Source organism: Bactrocera tryoni, chromosome 5, assembly GCF_016617805.1.
Source record: "Bactrocera tryoni isolate S06 chromosome 5, CSIRO_BtryS06_freeze2, whole genome shotgun sequence".
Lineage (NCBI taxonomy): Eukaryota > Metazoa > Arthropoda > Insecta > Diptera > Tephritidae > Bactrocera > Bactrocera tryoni.
This window is the reverse complement of record NC_052503.1, coordinates 71162657-71183839: the sequence shown is the minus strand read 5'-3', so window position 1 is coordinate 71183839 and position 21183 is coordinate 71162657. Positions and strand designations below refer to the sequence as shown.

The following is a 21183-nucleotide window of genomic DNA, read 5'->3' as shown; positions in this document are numbered from 1 at the left end:
TTTTAAAAATTATTCTGAGATTTGGAAAGCTTTCCTTTTAAAATATTTTTAAAGGTATATCATAGGTACAGATCTATAAAGCCGATAAGAAATAAATGAAAAACAAAGCTATAGAAAATAATCTGTACTTGCGAAAAGCTCTCAAGCAATTGCTTTTATATAATATTATATTTCCCTGTTGTGAATTTCATAAATTCATAAATTTCCAGACTGCTCCCTTACTTTTGTAATTTTTTGTTTACATATATGATAACGCTGCAAAGAAACCATGGGCTTTAAAACTCAGCTCGTTTTTCGAAGAAATGTCAATAGTTGCCTCATACAATATTTCTAGTATACATGAATATTTTAACCGTCTTTTGATAGGAACGGTGACTTGTTGGGGAAGTTTGCATACACTTTATCTAACAACGAAAACAGAAAGATTAGAAAGCACTTCTGCGACAGTTAATACATAGCTTATAGCAATTAATGTTGGAAATATTCAGTAGAGTAAATTTCTAGAGTTCATTGAGTTCAGTGTCAAGAGTACATCGAGTTTTCTGTTTAAAGAGGAACTTTTGTATTTTGTCGAAATTTTTTGTTACGAATATCGGAAACGGTAAGCTTTCAAATCCACGTCTTACTTGTCTTGAATTAATTCTTTAGTTTACCAAAATATTAGCAAAATTAATAAATTTCCATAAATTGGAATTTATATGAAAATTTGTCTAAATAAAGACGCATACAACAAAAATTTAGCAGAGTCACCTACCCAAATTTGATGAAGGTTGGTTAGTAGAAATAAAGAAGCAGCAAAATTCAATTCTTACTATATATAAATTCATAATGAAAATTACAAAGTTTACAACGCAAAACGCAAACCTTTAACTGCCTATAACCAACCACATACTACACCATATGCTACAACTTTACGAAAGCGCAAATTTGGCAGTTCGAGTTGGAGTGCCAAACTGCAATCACATTCATTACAATTCGACAAAAATGTATTTACAAGTCAGTATGCAAATGAAGTGAAAATACAGGCAAAGGACATGCGGGCATATTTAAGCAGACAAGAGGCGACTACGGGCAACAGAGGAAAGTGCTTTCAGGCCTACGGCATGCAGTGTATTTGGTTAAGCATTCGGTAAGTCACTGGTGCCGCCACTTCCGGCGGAAAAGAACTTTTAACTGCCAACACCACTGCGAGCAACAACAACAATAAACCGCCATGCAGCAATAGAGACAATTATCACTACTTACCCCCAGCACAGCGTCATAATACCCAGCTACAGACAGAAGTATTACTGCTGCCTATTAGCGCGCCGGCAAAGTCGTGCCCACCAACCAACCAACCAACAATTGGCCATTTAAGCATTTCCAGTTGTACTCACTAAAAATGCCAACTGCCTGCCGCAGCGCATTACGTTTGCCGTTGACGCCTTGACTGCCATTTAACCGCGTTTAGAATTGCCCTCGAACTGCAGGCGCTCACACCACCAACATCAACTCCAGCAAAGAGCTTGTGTAGTCCTCCACAGTAAGTGCAGTCGCTTTACTTGACATTGCTTTGTCGCGGTCGCTAAGCCAGTGCAGGCCTGCAGGCAGCAATTGTGAGCCTTTTATGTGGAATTGTGATTCGTGTGCGCGTGTTTGTGTGTGTGGCAGTGTTTAAGTCTGTTTGCGAGCTCGCGCCTGTGCTTATGCCTTTGCTTAGGCATTTCAAGGCATTAAACGACAAGTCGACTGCCTTCACACACACACGCACATAAAAGTTTACATATATATATACATATATTTGGCGCTTTGCATTTGTTGTTGCCTCGGCAAAGTGTCAGCTGCAGCAACAGCAACAAGTGCATGCGCTTTTAAGCACTGCTACGTGCGGACGCGAGGCGTTAATGCGGCGCCACAGCTACTTGGCAGCAGTGTTTCCACACACGCGCGCACTTACAACACACACACACAAACAGCAACTCGCTTGCACAAATCTTTTTCATAGAATTGGGCGCTAAGCACTGCTGTGTGTATGTATGTTTGTAGCGCATGTTGCTTGCCACGTTTTACAACGTCGCGAACTTGTTGAAGACATGGCGTAGAAGTAAATGAAAAATGTAAATTCCCGCAAGCGAAATTTTGCGCACAAAAGCAAAAAATTAAAAACATACAACAACAACAACAGTGTTTAGCGGCAACAACTTATCTGTAGTAGTACGGCATGACCGGAACATGAAAGTGTTTGGCCGACACGGCGCTGTTGAAACGCTAACTCGCTGACGTTGCAAAGTGGGGTCGTGTGGCATTTGAGTTATATTGTAAAGAGGGTTCAACAAAGGGATTAGGAAACTTCGGTAATCATGCCAGTGTGAGAGTTGGAAGTTAAAAGGCAGTTGCTTTTAAAAGAAATTGAATTGCTTATTAGGAGAAAGAGAGGAAATTTAATATTAAAGGTTATATAAAAACTGTTAGAACAAATAAAATTGGAGCATTTTTGCATTTTTCACTCAATTTGATGTTAAATTTTAATCATTATCTCCAATTTTTGATACAGAAGTGCGTCATTCTTGCGGTGTGAAGCTTGGCTTAAATTTGTTTCGAGCGCAAGCCTACACTCCACAATTAATTTCACTCAGTTCAAAGCATTGCTTGGTCTCATATATAGGTTGTTTAGATCTTGAATCACATTTTGTGGGTAAGAGCAACATAATAATATTCCGTATTTTTTTTTGAAAAATTATGAAAACAGACACCAAAAGATCTCAAAAAAAAAAATTCTAAAAACAAATCCCGAAAACGGGTCCCGAAAACAAATCCCGAAAACGAGTCCCGGAAATGTGTACTGAAAACAAATCCCGAAAGCAACACCTGAACACAAATCCAGCCACAAAATCACATGGGGACCTGGGAATGAAGTTCGAACAAACCTTGAAATCGACTCTTGAAAATAAATCCCGAAATTAACTACTGAAAACAAATCCCGGCTCGAACACCGTATACCAGATCTGAAACCAAATCTCGAAATCGACTTCTCAAAATAAGTCTCTGAATAAACTCCTGAAAACAAATCCTCCCACGAAATTTAATTCCGAGAACGAATACCAAAAACGAGTCCCGAAAACAAATTTTGAAATCCTGAATCAACTTCTGAAAATAAATCCTCCCACGAAATTTAATTCCTAGAACGAATACCAAAATCGAGTCCCGAAAACAAATCTTGAAATCCTGAATTAACTTCCGAAAATAAATCCTCCCACGAAATTTAATTCCGAGAACGAATACCAAAAACGAGTCCCGAAAACAGATCTTGAAATCAACTCGTGAAAACAAATCCAGTCACTAAATCAAATCTGAAAATTAGGACCAGGGAACGAAACCCGAAAACGATTTCGGAACAATTCTCGAAAACGAGTCCTGAAAATAGATACCGAAATCAACTTCTGAAAACAAATCCTGGAGTGAATTTCGAAAACGAGTTATAAAGCAGACCCCAAACTCAACTCCTCGAAACAAATCACACACCAACTCCTGTAAAGATATCCTCTCACTAAATTAAGTTTTGAGAACGAATCCTGAAAAAAATCCTGATCGACTTCCAAAAATTAAACCAGAAATCAGCTCCTGAAAACAAATCCTATCAAATTCTCGAAATCAAGTTCAGAAATTTAATCCAAAAATTACTTTTTTTGTAAAATAACTGTCTGAGCGCCTTAAACTATACTTTTGATATAAATAAAGGTTATCAGTGAGTGTAATTGAGTGCCAAATACTATACTTTTGACTTAGTGAAATTCAAAAGTGAGTTTCTTTAAGCGCCTAATACTATCATATTAACTTATGTGTTCAACTTAAGCCAACTCATTTGTTTAATTGAATAAAAATGTGTTATTTATAATAATATATATGGTAAATTATAATTATATATGCATATATATATATATAACATTTATAAAAGCTGCATATAAAACTTGGCTATAGCATTAATTTTCCGTTCTCTTTTTCAGGTAAGTTTCTTCAGCAATTTTAATGAACTAATATAACTGATCTACGAAGAAGTTTAAAGCAATTTAGTAGTTGAAGGTAACGAATTATTTTTTTTAATATCATCATATATTATTAACAAAACTTAATATAAACAATCACAGTCCTCTGTAAAACATTCTCCGAACACTAACTACAAATCCGCACAATTTCAAGGCTTTTCATAAGCTTCCACTCTTTTAAATGGCATTTTAATCCGAACTACTCTCGACTTCTCTCTCCTTACGGCATTAACATTCTCTTGAAAACATACGCAACCATACAGTCATAACTGTAAGTACAAAATACTTGCGAAAACACGACCGTTAAGTGGACTGCTGATGAATTCGTGAAAAATATTTACATTAATGACGAGCGCCTGCAAATATGCAACAATCGCGCAAATAAATACTTATTACACTTAACCGCAAACAAATATGAGTTTCATGCGCTGCCAACGCTGCAACGGTGAATTTCAAAATTGAAATATGCGCTGCAACACAGCGCGCAAACATGTGAAGGACAATGCAGCAGAAATGTGTATTAAAGAGCGAATCGAAAACTTCATAACGCAAAAATGTGCGCGGTAATTATGTGCACAGGGTGTTTGTGTAGTCGCATGGATGTGCCACCGCAAGTGCAAATATTGTCGAGTATGCCGGTTGCAATTGAATGTGGCAACAATAACGATGACTGATGCCACTCATGTGCGAGTGAGAGCGTGAGGCAGCGCGCCTCTGTAAGAAGTGGTTGAAGCCACAGGCTGAGCGCACGGTGCATTTAAGCGTAAATGCCATGAGCCAAGTGGTTGTTTGGCAAAGAAACAACATAAATAAATACAAGCATTGAAGTGCGATTCATTTTTGTTTGCAAATGCCGCACAACGCGCTTTATTGGAGTGGCGCAAGCATACGCTTGAGAATAAGTAGAGCTTACGCGCTCTTTAAATCCAATATTATATTAAGTTAGTGAGGTAGTGCTGACATTTAGGCTGAGACGCTCAAGACGCTGTACATTTGCCAAGTGCCACAAAAATAATTAAAACTTACATTAAAATATTTCATATGCCACTAAGTGTGCTTTTGGGCTGAAAATTTGCGCGCATTTCAATTTATTAAATTTTCAAGCCACAACTTTCGCTTATCCCTTACAAATTCACAGAGTTGCAGCTACCTACAAGCTATTGTCAATATTGTTGACTTGCTTATTGTCATTCGTTAGTTTGGCTGTTGACACCGCACACATATGTAAGTGCAACAGCAATAACTACAGTGTGCGCTTAACAAACAACACAAATATAATATACATATATATGTATGTATGTAGCAAACAACAAACAAACAATCTGCCGTACGTGACTGTGGCATAATCCTTTGTATTTCATTGATATAATTGCGCGCAGATCCTTTGCATCGCAGCGCGCTTCTCCGCCCGCAGCCAAACTCAATTGTGCGCTCAACAGTTGTATTGTAAGCCTAGCGGAAGGCTTATTATCATACAGTCGTGTCGTCTATCCATTGCGCTGTCGCCTCTCGCCTACGCGCGCCTATTGGCCTTATCGCTCCCTCTACTTACTGATCCCTTTGAATTGCTGGTGCTGATGCATTTGCTTAAATCTGTTGAAAATCTGTTTGATTTTTGTATTTTACTGTTTATTTGCGCTTTGATTGTTTTTGTTGTTAATAAGCTTTTCATTTCAATGCGCCTAAATGTTTGCTCGATGATATAGATAGATGCGAGGAAGATAGTGGATAATTCTTTCCTTTTTTTGCATTAAAAATATAAAATATATAGTTTAAACCTTTAACCTTGCTATACGAAATATTTTTAGCAGATAATTCGAAAAATATTTCAAAATATGAGTTTATTATGCTCCATCGCCTATATCATATAAGCCTGGTAGTATTTCATCAATGTCTTTCTCAATATTCGGTGTAAAGTTGTTGCAAAAATCTTTTCCCATGAAAATTTGTAAAAACTATCCTTAAAATATCTCAAATCCGTTGTATACGAAACCTTAATTCGTATGAAAATCTAAAAAATTGCAATTTTCAATCAACCAATAATTATCACTTCAATTATCACTATAGTTGTAAGTATACTTTTTGAAACCTTTACTTTCTCACGGAATAAAAAAAAAACACAGAAAAAGCACAGAAACTTCAAACATAATGGGGAATGTTGATTATCATTCGAAGGAGCATTATTTGGCATTTATTTTGTGAACATTATCTCTTTCAAATGTAGGCCGTGGCTACGTCTCAGATAGTCCACACATTGAGTTTAATCTACGATGACTATTTTGAGCATTTCAAAGGGTAATTAGAGAATGACGCGCGTGATGTTTTGCTCCAAGATCTGAAGCGAAGCGGGATCGTCCTCGTAGACTTTAGACTTTACATATCCCCACAGGAGAAAGTCTAAAGGTATGATATCACACGATGGTCATCGAGATCACGAGATTCGATTTCAGGCATCAAATAATCGGTTTTAATGGCGGGATAATGGTCGCCATTGACGGTTACGTTTGAAAAAATCTGGGCCGATGTTTCCGATAAAACAACAAACCGTTATTTTCTCCAGATGAAAAGTCAGCACCTGAATCTCTTCAGGTTACTCTTCGGCCCAATTGCAGCAATTTTGCTTACTTACCTTTTAAGAACCCATAGATCGAAGCGATGTCGATTGGGAAGGTCGAGCGCTTTCAGTTCTTGTACAAGCTGTATTTTGTACGCTTTCTTAAGATCTCGACCTAAAATGCGTCAAGTCGTTTCATTCCTCTCAGCTACGGCTGCAATATTATCCAATAATGAATGTTGGGTCTCAAGATGGGTGATGATATCGCGAATAGTACGTTCGGAAGGCCGATTACGTGGACCATAAATTGAGCGAAGAGCGCGAAACACATTTTTTAAAGAACGTGAAATTTTGTAATAAAGTTGAAGGATTGTTCAGACGTAAGTCTTCCGACGCTGAAATGTCAACCAATACTAAAAAAAAACATGACAACTTGACATGACTCACGCGTGATATTTGCTGAAACCTTACATTTTTGATGTAATGACCAATATATATGTATACTGTATATAGTATTTGTATAACTGTGATAAATTTTCTTAGAAAATGCGAAAATCGCGTTCTCAAAATTGCATGTGTTTGGAAATAATCCATAGAACACTGCTGTTTTTTTATAATTTGTAAGCGAGTTGTAATATAAATTTCATTCCATTCGCTCTAAAACTTTGCACTTCTCCTCTAGTTTATGTAAAATACGTTATAAGATATGAATATAGTATACTCTGATTCTGTCATTTCTTATTTATGGGAAGCAAAAGTTCGCAGAATAGTATGCGAATTAGTCGCATAGTATTTGAGATATGCATCTGAAATTTTGTTTCTATACCTTTTTCACTAAGAAGCTGTTAATTTGTCGGAAAGCTATAGCATACAGCTGTCATACAAATGAAGATCGAAATCAAGGGGATGTTTGTAGGGAAATTTTTTTCATTTCACGAGTTTTCTTCATGAAATTCGGCATGTTTCATTGTCTTTAGTAGTAGCATAATCTGCCAAGAAATTGCTCAGATCAGATTACTATAGCGTATAGCTGCCATACAAACTGTAAGATCGGAATCAACTGCTTATAAGAAAAATCTTTTCATTTGACGTGATATCTTCGTGAAATTTGGCCTAAATTATTGCCTAAAACAGCATTACAAACTGCAAAGAAGCTTATATAGTAAACATTTTATTTTTTATTTTTTCATAACATATGTCTGTTAGTGTATGGCAAGAGCTGAAGGTGCATCCAGCTATGATATATGAAAATGACTTTCAGTTCAATGGAATTGACTGCTGACATGACAAAGGAATAAAGGAAGCAGAAAGCGCTAAACACCAAAGCAAATATTTCAAATAATTAATACAGTTTTATATATAATATTGGCATAAAGTTATACGGCTTTCACATAACTGAAGCACTGACATATGAATTTAATTTATTATGCAAGTAATGTAATTTGTAATTCCACAATTCACCGCTGCTTGCGAAATTTGGATGACAAAGAAAACCACAATATCAAATCTTCAACAGCACACTCACTTATTTAACATTAACTTAATGCGTTTAAGAATGCATGAATGCATGTGTGTGTGTGTGTGTGTGTGTGGATTTGTTTTCAAGGTGCATAATGTGGCAGATTTCATATGATTTATTTATGCCAAAAATACTGCTAATGATTGCAGCTTTGAAAATAATAGATAATGGCAGGTAGTAACGTGGGTGTACATACTACTATGCGAGCAGGTTCCCAGCTGTATACATACAGTTATATAAATGACAGCATTAAATAAGTTTTATAACCTTTTAATATTATGTTTCTGCTGTTTGTTTCAGTTATATTTAAAGTCTTTGTACATATAATTTACTATATTCTGTTGCGTCTTTGCAATCTGGCAACTCATTAGCACACGCAATTGCAAAACTGTTTTCCACTAACCACATAAATGACATGTTATGCAACAAATGTTGCCACTTAAATTTAAGTTATGCTCAAATGCACACACACAAGCAATAAATTGCACGCACACACACATAACATACACATGTAGCTATATTATCTAGCAAACCGACCGCAGCGCAACCGCAATCATAATCATGACAACGTCTAAAGCAATAAGCGACTGTTTGATGCATTTCTGTTAAAAATTTCTCAGAAATATCGCTCACATTTCTATCGTAAAAGCAGCAATGTATATACCTATGGATATATAGCATATATGGGAAGCTGATGACAGCATAGAAAGCTTCCCAACTGGAAAGTGATTTCCCAAATTAATTTAGCAGCGCGACAACTGACACAGTGTACACTGTTCTGAACCCATATGCTCTATATAATAAAAAGATCTTTCTTTCTTCTTCTTCTTTTGCACTAAAACCGTGGGTCGGTCTAGGCCAGAACACAAGACTTCTTCGCCAGTTGTCTTTATGCGTTGCGAAGTCACGGCAGTTGTACATCCCAAATGTCGACTGGTAGCTTTGCAGTTGCTTCTTCCATTGTATACGTGGTCGCCCTTGCTTTGTTGTCCACCCATGCATTTCGAGTCGAAAAAGATTTTCACTGGAGCATCATTTTACATGCGAATGACATGACCAAACAAGCATATTCGTTGGATTTCTATGACCATAACTATATCCATGTCGCCGCAGAGCACATACAGTTCCTGGCTTCATTTTCTACGATATTCATCGCGCACGCGGACGATCTTGCAAAGAACAGTTCTGCCGAATGCTCCAAGTGTTTTCTCATCTCGGTTCATCATCGTCCATGTTTCTGCGAAGAACAGTTCTGTTGAATGCTTCAAGTGCTTGCTCATCTCGATACGTCTTCGTTTAAGTTTTTGCGAAGAACAGTTCTGTCGAATGTTTCAAGCACAGTATAGTAGAAAGGGAATAATGAGAATTTTATTGAATGATTTTTTTTGTTAAGTGAGAGATCTGCTTCTCAATTGACTAATCATCCCAAATTAGCACTTATTGGCAAGTGTCGTTATGTCCTTGATCTCTAGGCTCAGATTATTGAAGGAATTTATGCTTGTTCTGAGTATGCAATGTCTTTAACTTTTTAAAGTATATAGCTCCCAAGAGCCGTGGAATTGTTGTATGTAGCCTCCAGGTATTTTGTTTTGCCGTCGGCCCCTACAAGACCAACTACTTTTGCCTCTTATTCTAAGCGGGAAAAAGCTGCGCTGATGGCTCTCTTATGATGCCAATCTCATCTGGGCAACCCAGTAGTATTGTACTTTTACAGTAAAGGGTACCACTCTGTTTTAGCAGTACGTAGAATATTACTTTTGAATCGTATAGTGTAGTAGACGTATTTTAGTTGCGTCTTATCGTTAGAAACTTTTCTTTTAGATGACAAGTCTTTTGCAGCCACCTTTTTTATTTATCATCATCCGACTGCAAGTACTAAGAATCCACAGAGAACTAAACATTGGTAAACCTAAAACAGTTGTTTGAAAGACTTCTTAAAGAGTTAGTGTTGTTTTTGTTGTTTTAACGGATACCTAGTCGCTATTTAGATGGTAAAGATTCGCTAAGTTGTCGTCGACGTGATCTAACGGGAGGGCCAAGAAACGTATTGTCGGGGTCGGTCCAAAGGGAGAAGGGTGTCAGATGAGTGGGGTTGGTGGAGCATGCAAAGATATGGCCGGTGTCATGTGGAGACCCATTGCACGCAGGAAATATAATGGATTTGTCGGGGTCTATTCTGGATAGGTAGGAGTTTAACCTGTTACAGTATCCCGAACTAAGCAGCACAAGGGTCACTCTCGTTTCTCGCGGTAACTCGAGCTTTTCGTCTGCAATGGGTGGTGGTTGAGGAATGACCTCTTGATGTTCCTTAGCGGGGGTTTCGCTCCCAGCAGTTGACTGCAGGGGTGATTACTGCGAAAATATCCCAGCTGAAACTGCTTGGAGAGGAGTTCATAATGCTGGGAGCATACGGGCCTCACTTTTACAGCAAAACTCAATACTTTTGTATTGCTTATGGGCACATACATATAGAAGCAAATTCTAGTCCAATAGTAAGAAGACAGGCCGAGTCTTTAACACTATAGTTGGAATAGCTAGGATGGTAAACTTTGGAAGCAAGAAGCTGAATGAATTTAAGAAGAGAGCTTATAATAAAGTCATTTTACATATTTTCATCTCACTTAAAGTTTCTTAAGCAGATTCATGATGTTCCGATTGGGCATATTTTTTTTGTGACTAAAGAGCGCTTATATCTTCGAGCATACCTTCACCCCCAAAAGCGTGTAACCGGTTCTAACAACAAGCGATATCACAATATATGTATTACTACTACCACCAAGCATGCAACAGCATTACCGATGAGCAACAACAACTGACGACCACAATGAAAGACCTGTAGCAGCAATCAGCAGCAGTTGCAATGAAAATTGTACAAATGCAAATAACAATAACAAACCAAAACTAAAATAGTGTGGCAATGGCAGAGCACAACATGCGTCCGTCCGTCCGTCCGTTCGTACGCCGGTCCATACATGCGCCACTTATACAATCGAGGTTTGCGATAACAAATGCATGCAACCTGCTAACTGCAACACAGCTTGTAACAAATTCGAGTAGTCATTTATGCGACAACATTGCAACACCGTTATTAAAGCGCACATGTACGTACGTATGTATAGTATACGTAGCGCAACACACACACACACATCTGCACACTTATTATGCTTTGTAACAGCGGCGACATGGCAACGTGTGGCATCGTTAAAGCAGAAATACGAAATAATATTAACCACAAAAGCTGAGATTGCAACAATGACACACCTTAGACTCACACACACACACACACACATGCATGTGTTAGTATAAAGCAGTAACATTTGTGGCCTGCAACTACCTTAGCCGGCTTGGCATTTGCACAACTTCGCCTTGGTGGCAACCTACCGCCATCCACATCCCCACATGCGGCAAGACTGCTTTCAGTTAGTGATTAGTAAATATAAGTGAGTATGTGTTGGACTGCTGCAACACTTTGTAGCACAATGCCGGAAACATGCAACAATAACAGGTACCAAGCGCACTAGCTAGGGCTTCGAGGATGCTGGCGATACCGTTACTGTTGGCACCTACACAAAACACTGCATAAATTCATAAATCTACTTGAAAGCGGCTGAGTACCGGCTATGCCACGACACAATAACGGTAAGACACACTGTTGCGTTGTGGCACAGTTATCGTTCTATTGGCTGTAGCAAGGCAGTAAGCAGCGGTGGCCCTGTTAGAGAATGAGCGTTTATATAAGTGCGTTTCGGCAAATGTCTAGGCTCCTCAAGCACAAAATATTCTAAGTAAACAGTGTCTGTGTATTTGCAACTGTACGAGTATTCACCTCTAAATTTAAGTGCATTTATGTATTGTTGTTGCAGCAGGAAGTTCGTTTGCGGTCTAAGACTTAGTTATGGCAATGGTTACTGTAAGTCAATGTGGCAAGTGAACAATTTAATTTGCTCTTACAGTTATATGTACATATATATGTTTGCCTGCATGAGTGTGTGTGCAAATGTGTGGCTGTGCTATTTCTCATTGATCGGCTTATTTTTACACTGAAATGCGCATAGGCAAGCTCATTAAGAATTAGTGTAAAGTTGAAGCTCTCGTAAAGGCTCTCAACGAATCTAGATCAAGTAGAGGATGGCTGGCCTTATCGGGGTGAGAGACTTAAGTCGCAGAGCATTTTTGGCTCTCCCAACCAGTGTGAGTGTTTTGTAAGGTACTCATATCAATCTACTATGTCCTAATCGAAGGTATATACTACTCCCTTGTCCGGAGATCAATTGCAGCCAGGTGGTAAATTCAACAGTATTCTAAAAGAGCCTTCCCAATACCGGTACGTCCTTGGAAGAAACGGCGGTCCTACCTCGACAAGGAGCTATATCGCGACGGGCTTTTGTGGTCCCCTTAGAAATTCAAATCCTGACAAGACCAACCAAAAACTTAACTTCCTGGCTGTCGACAGACGAGCACTTTGAGAAGCATGCCATGAATGAAGACCTACGCTCAGGTAGTATCACAATTTCGGCCCAAAAAGTAAGAACGCATTCCACAAAATCCCCTCCAGTGAGCTAAGCAGCGTGGAATCGACTGAGGTGCGCTCAAAAAGTGAATTGTGGAAGTCTGTCTTCCGACTGTCTCGGCGGCCCTGGCTCAACTTCCCTCAATGGTAATGAGCCAGCCTCAAATGGTAGCTCAGATACTCTCAGTATGGCAAATATCCAAAGGAAGATGAGAAGTTTCCTTTTATCAAATATAGAGGCAGCAACCCGAAAGCATTCTTTGAAGCTAACAGCACAAATACTGCATCCGTCGCTTGACGGAATAGCAGGAACCAGAGACACCGCCTGGTAGCAGTGACCCCGGCCGATAAGCGAGGTAGCAAAAGAACAGCGCCTCACAGTGTAATAGTACAAGAAACTAAGCCGCGGACGAATACATAAAGAACGCCTCAGGTGACATCCAACTCCAAAAAACAAAATTGGAACCTGCCACAGGGGACGCAGGGCTCCAATTCGCTCCTAATGATCTCCAGGTGGTGAAAGGTCATCATATTTGGGTTGAAGAAGTTCACCGACCTACAGGACGCTATCATGCAGAAGATTCTAGGATTGATATTTTCGATGCATTCTGGTTACGAAGAACCGACGGTTGTGGGGATAATAATAGTCATGAGTAATACTACATTGAAGCTAGAGCATCGAATGAAGATGGTCTGGTGAAGCGCCAACTCTGGTGCCAAGTTGACAGCAAAAAAATCGAAGTCTGTTCTGGTTACTTTGAGCCAACTATTGTGGAACTATTTCAGTTGGGATAATAGCATGTTTCTGCAATTCGCGCTAAGTCGAGATTTTATAAATCTAACTCTAACCCAGTGAGTTGAACTTAAATCAACAAATCGCAGAAAGAATAAACTTGTACTTAACTCTAGATCTACTATTTAAATAAACCTTAGTAAACTCAGATATTTCAATACTTTCAGGCAGTGTCTAAATTATTTTCACAATGGCCAACTAAGTCATTAAATCACTCTAAATTCAACCTTAATTGTCTGAAACGAAGGCCGATACGTAGCTTTCCTGTTTGCATATATTGAATTGCCAGAAACCACACTAAATACCTGTTCTAACAGTTCATGCACTTTTATGGTTTGTTAGAATGCATTACTGTTTGAAATTTGACTTCATTGGCCGTCTAAGAGTTTGTGGCAGCAAATGCTGCTTCACTTAAATACTTTTACGATTTTAACAAGGCTGCGTAGGGCAGCAGTAGCATATACATATATGCAAATATACAAAGTGATAGTCAAATAACTGTATTCAAAAGTTAGCCTACAATATACTCCATTTAAGCTATACAGCTAAAGAGTCTTTCTTAATATATATTAAGTAACAGCAGTTAGCTTCGAGTTGAACTCCACAAACTTCAATTTATGCATTTATATTCTTCATGCGTCTCGAATGAATTTAATAATAAACATTCACAGTTGAATTTCTCTGAAATTTCGTTATTCAAAAGAGCTAATCAACGACGCTGTCATTATTAGTAAATTTGTGTGTGTGCCCATAAATGTATCTGTGATTTTAATAAGCCCATTACAAATGTATATTTGTTGGCATACAAAGTGCATACACAACATTTGCGTGAATGTAATTAATTTTGATAGTAAAATGTTATGAAATTAAATTAAATTATGCCTGCTGGCAGTACTTAGTGATATATGTGTATATACATACATATTTGCATATATAATTATATATATTTACAGTTGTATGTATTTAATAGATTAGCTGCCTCGGACAGGCTGTAAAAAGCTGCTTGCATGTTTAGATAGATGCACACATATGTACATACATACATATATGTATTTATGTTTGCTATATACAATACATCGTTTATAAGTGTAAATGGCAGTATGTATAAATAAGTAAGAAACCGCAAGTGTATTGGTGCATTACTCAAATAACAAGTGGCCTCATGCAGTTGGTGTGCAAAGGGTTGGCAGTATTAATTAGTATAGATTTCTATTGCACTTAACTCAGCCCGAAAAATTAGCCTGGATTTTTTCTTCAAGCACAATAACAACAAACAATTTGCTAAAATAAATTTAATAATATTTTAAATATGTATTTTTTAATATTTTTAATAAAATGAAATATTGAATAAGTTTTTATTTTCAAAATTATTATATTTTATAGATTTTGCATATAAATTTCTTATAGTTTTTGATTTAAAAAAATATTAAACAGTCTTTTTCAAAAAATATTAAAAAAAAATTTTTTTTTAATATTTTTTTGTGCAAGATCATTATCTTTCAAAGTTGTTGCACTCAAAAAGAGGGACATATTTTGATAAATAAAATATAAATTCAGTTTTTATTTTCAAAATCATTTTTTTTATAGCATTTGCATTTAAAGGGAGGCATATTTAACAAAAATGCTAAATAATTTACTTTTCAAAAATTTTTTTTTTCTAAGTTTTATTTTTTTTTTTAATTTTTTTTTAAATTTTTTTTTAATATTCTTAATTTTTTTTTCTCTAAAATCATTATTTTTTTTAGCTTTCGCATTTAAATGGCGAGCTATTGTTTAGAAAAATGTAAAATAATTTATTTTATAATACTTTTTTTTAATTTCTTTGTTTTCAAAAATACTTTTTTTTGTCCAAAATCATTAGTTTTTATAGTTTTTGCAATCTAAACGCAAAAAATACTTTTATAACTAAAATATAAAGTCAGGTTTTATTTTCAAAATCAATATTTATTATATTTTTATATTAGATAGTGTTTAAAACTTTATTTTAATTTACTTTTCAAATTTTTTTTCTAGTTTTTAGTTTTTTTTAATTTTTTTTATTTTTTTTTCTCCAAAATCATTATGTTTGTTTTGAAAAATGTTAAATAATTTTTTTTCAAAATTTTTTTTGTTTTCAAAAATATTTTTTAAAAACATTATTTTTTATAGTTTTTGCATTCTAACGCAGAAAATATTTGTATAACTAAAATATGAAGTCAGGTTTTATTTTCAAAATCATTATTTATTATTTTTTTATATTAGATAATGTCTAAAACTTTATTTTAATATACTTTTAAAATTTTTTTTTCTAATTAATATTATTTTTTTTTTCTCCAAAATCATTATTTTTTTATAGCTTTTGCATTTACATAAATGGCGAGCCATTGTATTGAAAAATATTAAATATTTTTCTAACATTTTTTTGTAACGCTTTTGTTTTCAAAAATATTTTTTTTGTCCAAAATCATTATCTTTTATAGTTTTTGCATTCTAAACGCAGGAAATATTTTAATAACTAAAATATAAAGTCAGATTTTATTTTTAAAATCATTATTTATTGTATTTTTATATTAGATAATGATTAAAAAAATATTAATAATCTTTTTTTTGCAAAAAATAAAAAAAAATTGCAAAAATATTTCTATTTTCAAAATTTACTATTTTTTATAGTTTTAAATTCAAAAAACGGCATATATTTTTTATTAATAAAATATAAATCAATTTTTATATTCAAAATCATTATATTTCATAGCTTTTGCATTTAAAGGGAGGAAAACTATATAAAGTAATTAAAAAAAATATCATAATTTCAATAAAAAATATTTTTTCTTTTCTAAATTTTTGTTTCTAATTTTTTTTTATTAATTTTTTAATATTGTACTCAAAATAATTATTTTTTTTATAGTTTTTGCATTTAAAAAGCGCGATATTTTCTCCATATACCTATATATTTTGATACTATAAGAAGTAAAAAGGCATTAGGTCTGAGAACATACATATTTCAGAAATCGTCATCAAACATGTGCGCTAGTCACTCCAGGGACTAAAAAATTGAGTACAGTGTTTCCCATTCTCACACAATTTCCTCTAATCGTTCTCAGTTTTTACTACGGATCGTTGAAACTCAACTTTAAAAATTGTTTTGAATTTATTGAAAAAAATATCACGCCAAAATTTCATGAAAATAGACATTACTCGAAATTACTGCAGGAATGTTTTCTGTCGCTACAACAACAACAACCGGTTACTTTGCACGAAAAATAGTATCTACATTTTTTCTTCACTCAATCGCTTATCATTAAATATCAATAAAGTTTTATTAAAGTATTAAACTGAAATTTATTTAAATTTAATAACACAAAGTGCGCTTTTTTTCCAACACACGAAAAACGGTAAAAGCCGAAAAAAGCGATTACATTAGCCGGAGCAACGTAATGCTTTTAAAATACACCTGCGTCAATGTCTGGAAATGGTAATTGCAGCCATTTGTCGAAGTATTTAACAACCTACAAATGCAGTAAAAACAGCTCAGCGCGCAAAAACAAAACTCAAAGCGAGAACATGAAAAAATCTGCTCGACCAATTATAGGAACATGTCACATTTATACCAATAAACCGTTAATTAAACTAAAAGCGAGTGAAAGCACAACTCAAGCCAATGAGATGGTTGAGATTTCGAACACAAACACATATACTTAATATATATACAAACAAATGTGTGTGAACGCTGTAAAAACGAGGCGAAATCATGTGCGACGAAAAGTGACCGAAAAATGTCCAAAAAGGCGGCGACGCCACTGAAACATATTGGAAATTATTAACACGGCTATTAAGTGCTGCTAATGGACGCCAATGAATGTGAGTCAAAGCGGCGTAGTGATTTCATTGCGCTGAGTGATACGTAAAAATATGCACTATGTATGTATATATGTTTATTTTTACATACTTATAAACATAAGTATGTGTGCGTGTGTTTTGGCACTTTGTAAACGCGTAAATAAATTCAAATGAAAATTGTAGCTGCTGCGCCAATTTGAGCGCATATAACGCCGAATTGCAACAACAACACTGCCTGCAAGGGCACACGCTTATCAATGATTAAGTGGACACGATGTAATGCAAAAGTGCGCTGGTGGAAAAACTAAACGAACGAAGGACTGCTGGCAGCGGAAACGCAACGTGGATATAGTACGCTTATGTAAGCCGAAATTAAGGCTAAAAGCATTTAACGTTAATAAAGTTAACCAGCGCAAAGTTTTCGGCGTTGGCGTTGGGTGTGGAGGCAGCAACACAGCTAGCCTGTAACAGCTGGCGGTTGAAGTGCGAACGACGGCAGCGACACATGGTGTCTACTGACGACTATGAGTGTTCCTATGTAATGTATATGCTTTAATAACCAAATTAATGTAAATATATATACATATATATATATGTATATGTCCTTAATGCACATAAGGTTAGTTAGGAGGGTAGCGAGGGTCTCACGGTTATATGTATGAATGCACATAGTACTTATATCTGTACAACCCTCACCACCAGCATTATGAACATGTCTATTGGCGTAGTTGGGGGTCGGTTGGGGACCATTTAATAAACACATGGCACAGGTCATTAGGTCCGAAATGAATTCGTACGTGATTTTGTTAGTTGAGCAACAATTTCACTGCCACTCACGTGATATCAGATATATAGTATATACGAATTCATTATTAAATATGTAAAAGCATGTAAATACGCTGCGAGCATTCGTGTCATCCTTATCGGCAAGTGTGCTAAACGACAGCTGTAACGGTTAATACTAGGGTATGTGGCATACATGAAAGCCCGTAACAGTTCTGAGTGTTCCAAGAAATTGTTCACCATTCCCAGTTAATATGAGTTTTTGCAAGTATGTGGTTAATCTAAAACCGAAGGAAAAAGCATAACTCGAAAACTTGGCCTGAGTATACTTTTTTATTAGCGTAGATACCGCTTACGTGGTTATAGCCAAGTTTACAACAGTGCACCAGTCTTTCTACCTTTTCGCTGTTTGATTTGAGATTCCAAGTGTAGCCAGGTCCTTCTCCACTTGGCCTTTCCAACAGAGTGGAGATCTTCCTCTTCCTCTACTTCCACCGGCGAGTATTGCGTCGAATACTCTCAGAGCTGGAGTGTTTTCAGCCATTCGGTCGATTTGATTTAGCCAGCAATTATGACTCTTCTTCTTCTTTATTGACGTAGATACAGTCGTTCTTCCTTTTCGCTGTTTGGCGCCATTGGAAATTCCAAGAGCAGCCACGTCTTTCTCAACCTGGCTTTTCCAACGGAGTGGAGGTCTTCATCTTCCTCTGCTTTCCTCGGCGGTTGCTGGTATTTTTTCGTCGAGAGAAGACTTTACTTCTCAATTGCCTGCTCAGTCCGAAGTAGCACCTGTTGGTAAGAGTTATTCTGCGTTTATGCTGATTCCAAGATCCCTCATCCCAGAAATAACGGCTCGGTTGTTAAGGTTAATGATATCGATGTCAAAGGCGTACGACAGCAGTTGCACATTATTGTAGAAAATTGTACCTTCTCTATTCAGCTGTGCAGCTTGAATTATTTCCTGTCTGGAACCTCGTTTGCTATCGAACGACTCGGAGAGGTTCTTCTCGATCCTGAGAGAGCTTTTGTTATTGCTCAACGTCAGGTTACGCGGCCACATTAGTTTTGCGTAGATAGGCAACCTCCACGCGTTGCATATTAGGTAACGCCAATTGTCTAGTGGCCTTCACGGCCTGTGAAAATTCTTAACGGACCTTGACCTATGATTCGATTCGGACTATGATTTCAGGACTTTTGCTTTTCGATTTGGTGGAACCCTGAACTGCTGGTCAAGGTATCCGATCGTGTGAATATGTAGGAGTGACATCCAGCATAAATGTCTCGGTTTGATTCCGAGACTGCCACCGTCTCGTTAAAACCCAGGCAGGTCTCGGAATACTTTCCTCTGCCGACAGCAATAAGTTGATGCGCAAGGAGAGCGCTGAATGGTCCTAAGCCCTAAACCCTCTTCTAGTCGTCAACATACTATGTCTTCTGAGCTGTGCGAGGGACAACCTGCATAAATGTCTGTCGGGTTAATACCGAGACTGCCACCGTCCCATTGAAACCCCTGTAGTTCTCAGAGTACATACCTCTCCTGCCATCCATAAGTTGTATGTTAAGAAGATTCTCTCTTTGCGCTGATCGACACTGATTACATCGGTCCATAAGAAGACTTTCGCATAATTTTTGAGACCTTTTTAGATTGGATTTTATAATGTATCTTTAAGATTTTTTAGTATTTAATTAGCAAAAATGGAGCAAACCGCTTGGTTGCTCTTCCTAAAATGTATATGACTGTACCACCAAGGCGTAAGGAGTGCAATGAGTACATAGAAAAATCAATCCAACCATACAAATTTGACAGGTTTCAGAAAGGAACTCATTTGGAAGTCACTAAAATCTTCGCTATTCGTGAAAAAATAATTTCGACATATATTTAATCCATATCATTCTACTTAATTAAACTTCCATGTCACTCATTTGCTTGCTCTGCTGGGTATTACGCTATCATTTACTACTTTATAAATATTTTAGTATGAAAATGTTTGCAAATGTAACCAAAACTTATGTACGCGCTGGCAGAGAAGGTCACTCGATACGCCCCGACAGCTACAAGTACACATAGACACACATACCTATACACATATGCGCCATCAAATGACATTAAGCAACATAAAAATGTAAAGTTATGTTTGACAAGTTTTGGTCTCAGCGCATTTAAGAGGGTCACAGACGCCTGGTACGCGCTGTCAGGCGAACAAGACCCGCTGGAGCGCCGACATGGAACAAATAACGGTATATGCATTTACATGTGAGCGGTGGCAAAAATTGGCAATGTACATGTGTAGGTGTGAGTATATCCGTGTGCGAGTTTGGGTGATTTTGTATATTTGTGGGGGTGGGAGTGTAACCGTGTGAGTGTTTGGGTGGCTGTATATATGCTTGGTTGTGGGTTTATATTTTCGTGTTGGCAACTTTTCGCGGCGACAATGCCACTCTGGCAGCTAGGGCAACACTAAAATTGCTGGGCAGCGCTGATAGTGCGCGGGGCCGCGTGTTGCGGGTCGCGGCTCGGTGGGGGCAAATGCGAACTGTAGATTGCATTAGAAACTATAAAGCCATGAAACAATATGAAATCCAATTAAAGGTGGCATATCGCCATAGTTGGCTTTTAGCGCAACGGGAATATAATGGCAGCTGCTGTTGCCACATATGGGTGTGTGTGTGTTTGAGGACGTTAAAAGCCATACGCGCGGGCGCTGCTTGTTGTGCTGCTAGTGATGGTTAAAAGCATTTTCAATATATGCGCACTGATTTCTCGTCGATTTTTCTTGTTTTCGTTTCTGTGTGTGTGTTTTTGCGTGAATTTTTCACCAGAACGGCCAGCCAAAAGCGCTGTCAAGAGTAACAGGTGCACAAAAAGCTATCAGCGCTGTGCATGAGATTTGCGCTCCCTCCCCTGTTAAGGAGCGAGGCGGTGAGTGCTGGCAGTTGCTTGCAATCTGTTCGACTTCATTGCTGTTGCTGGCGTATTTTCATGCTGATTGCATTTACCTGCCGCACAAAGCAGCGGACCAGGCACTACCACATGTATACACACAAACCCCCGTTACCCCTCTTATTCCGCCAAGGATTATATATACCTCCGCAAACATATTTCTTGCTGTATGTGTGCTTCACATGCTCGCATATGCTGTTCTATGCATGTGTGTGTGTGCGTGATTTCATGTTCATTTTTCCGGC

At 37.1% G+C, this 21183-nt stretch overlaps 1 protein-coding gene across 3 annotated transcripts in view; it reads left to right on the top strand.

The window, feature by feature from the left end:
* Positions 1-21183, top strand: part of LOC120776614 (CUGBP Elav-like family member 4) — a 975983-nt gene that overhangs the window by 502188 nt on the left and 452612 nt on the right. The gene's annotated exons all lie outside the window — the stretch shown is intronic.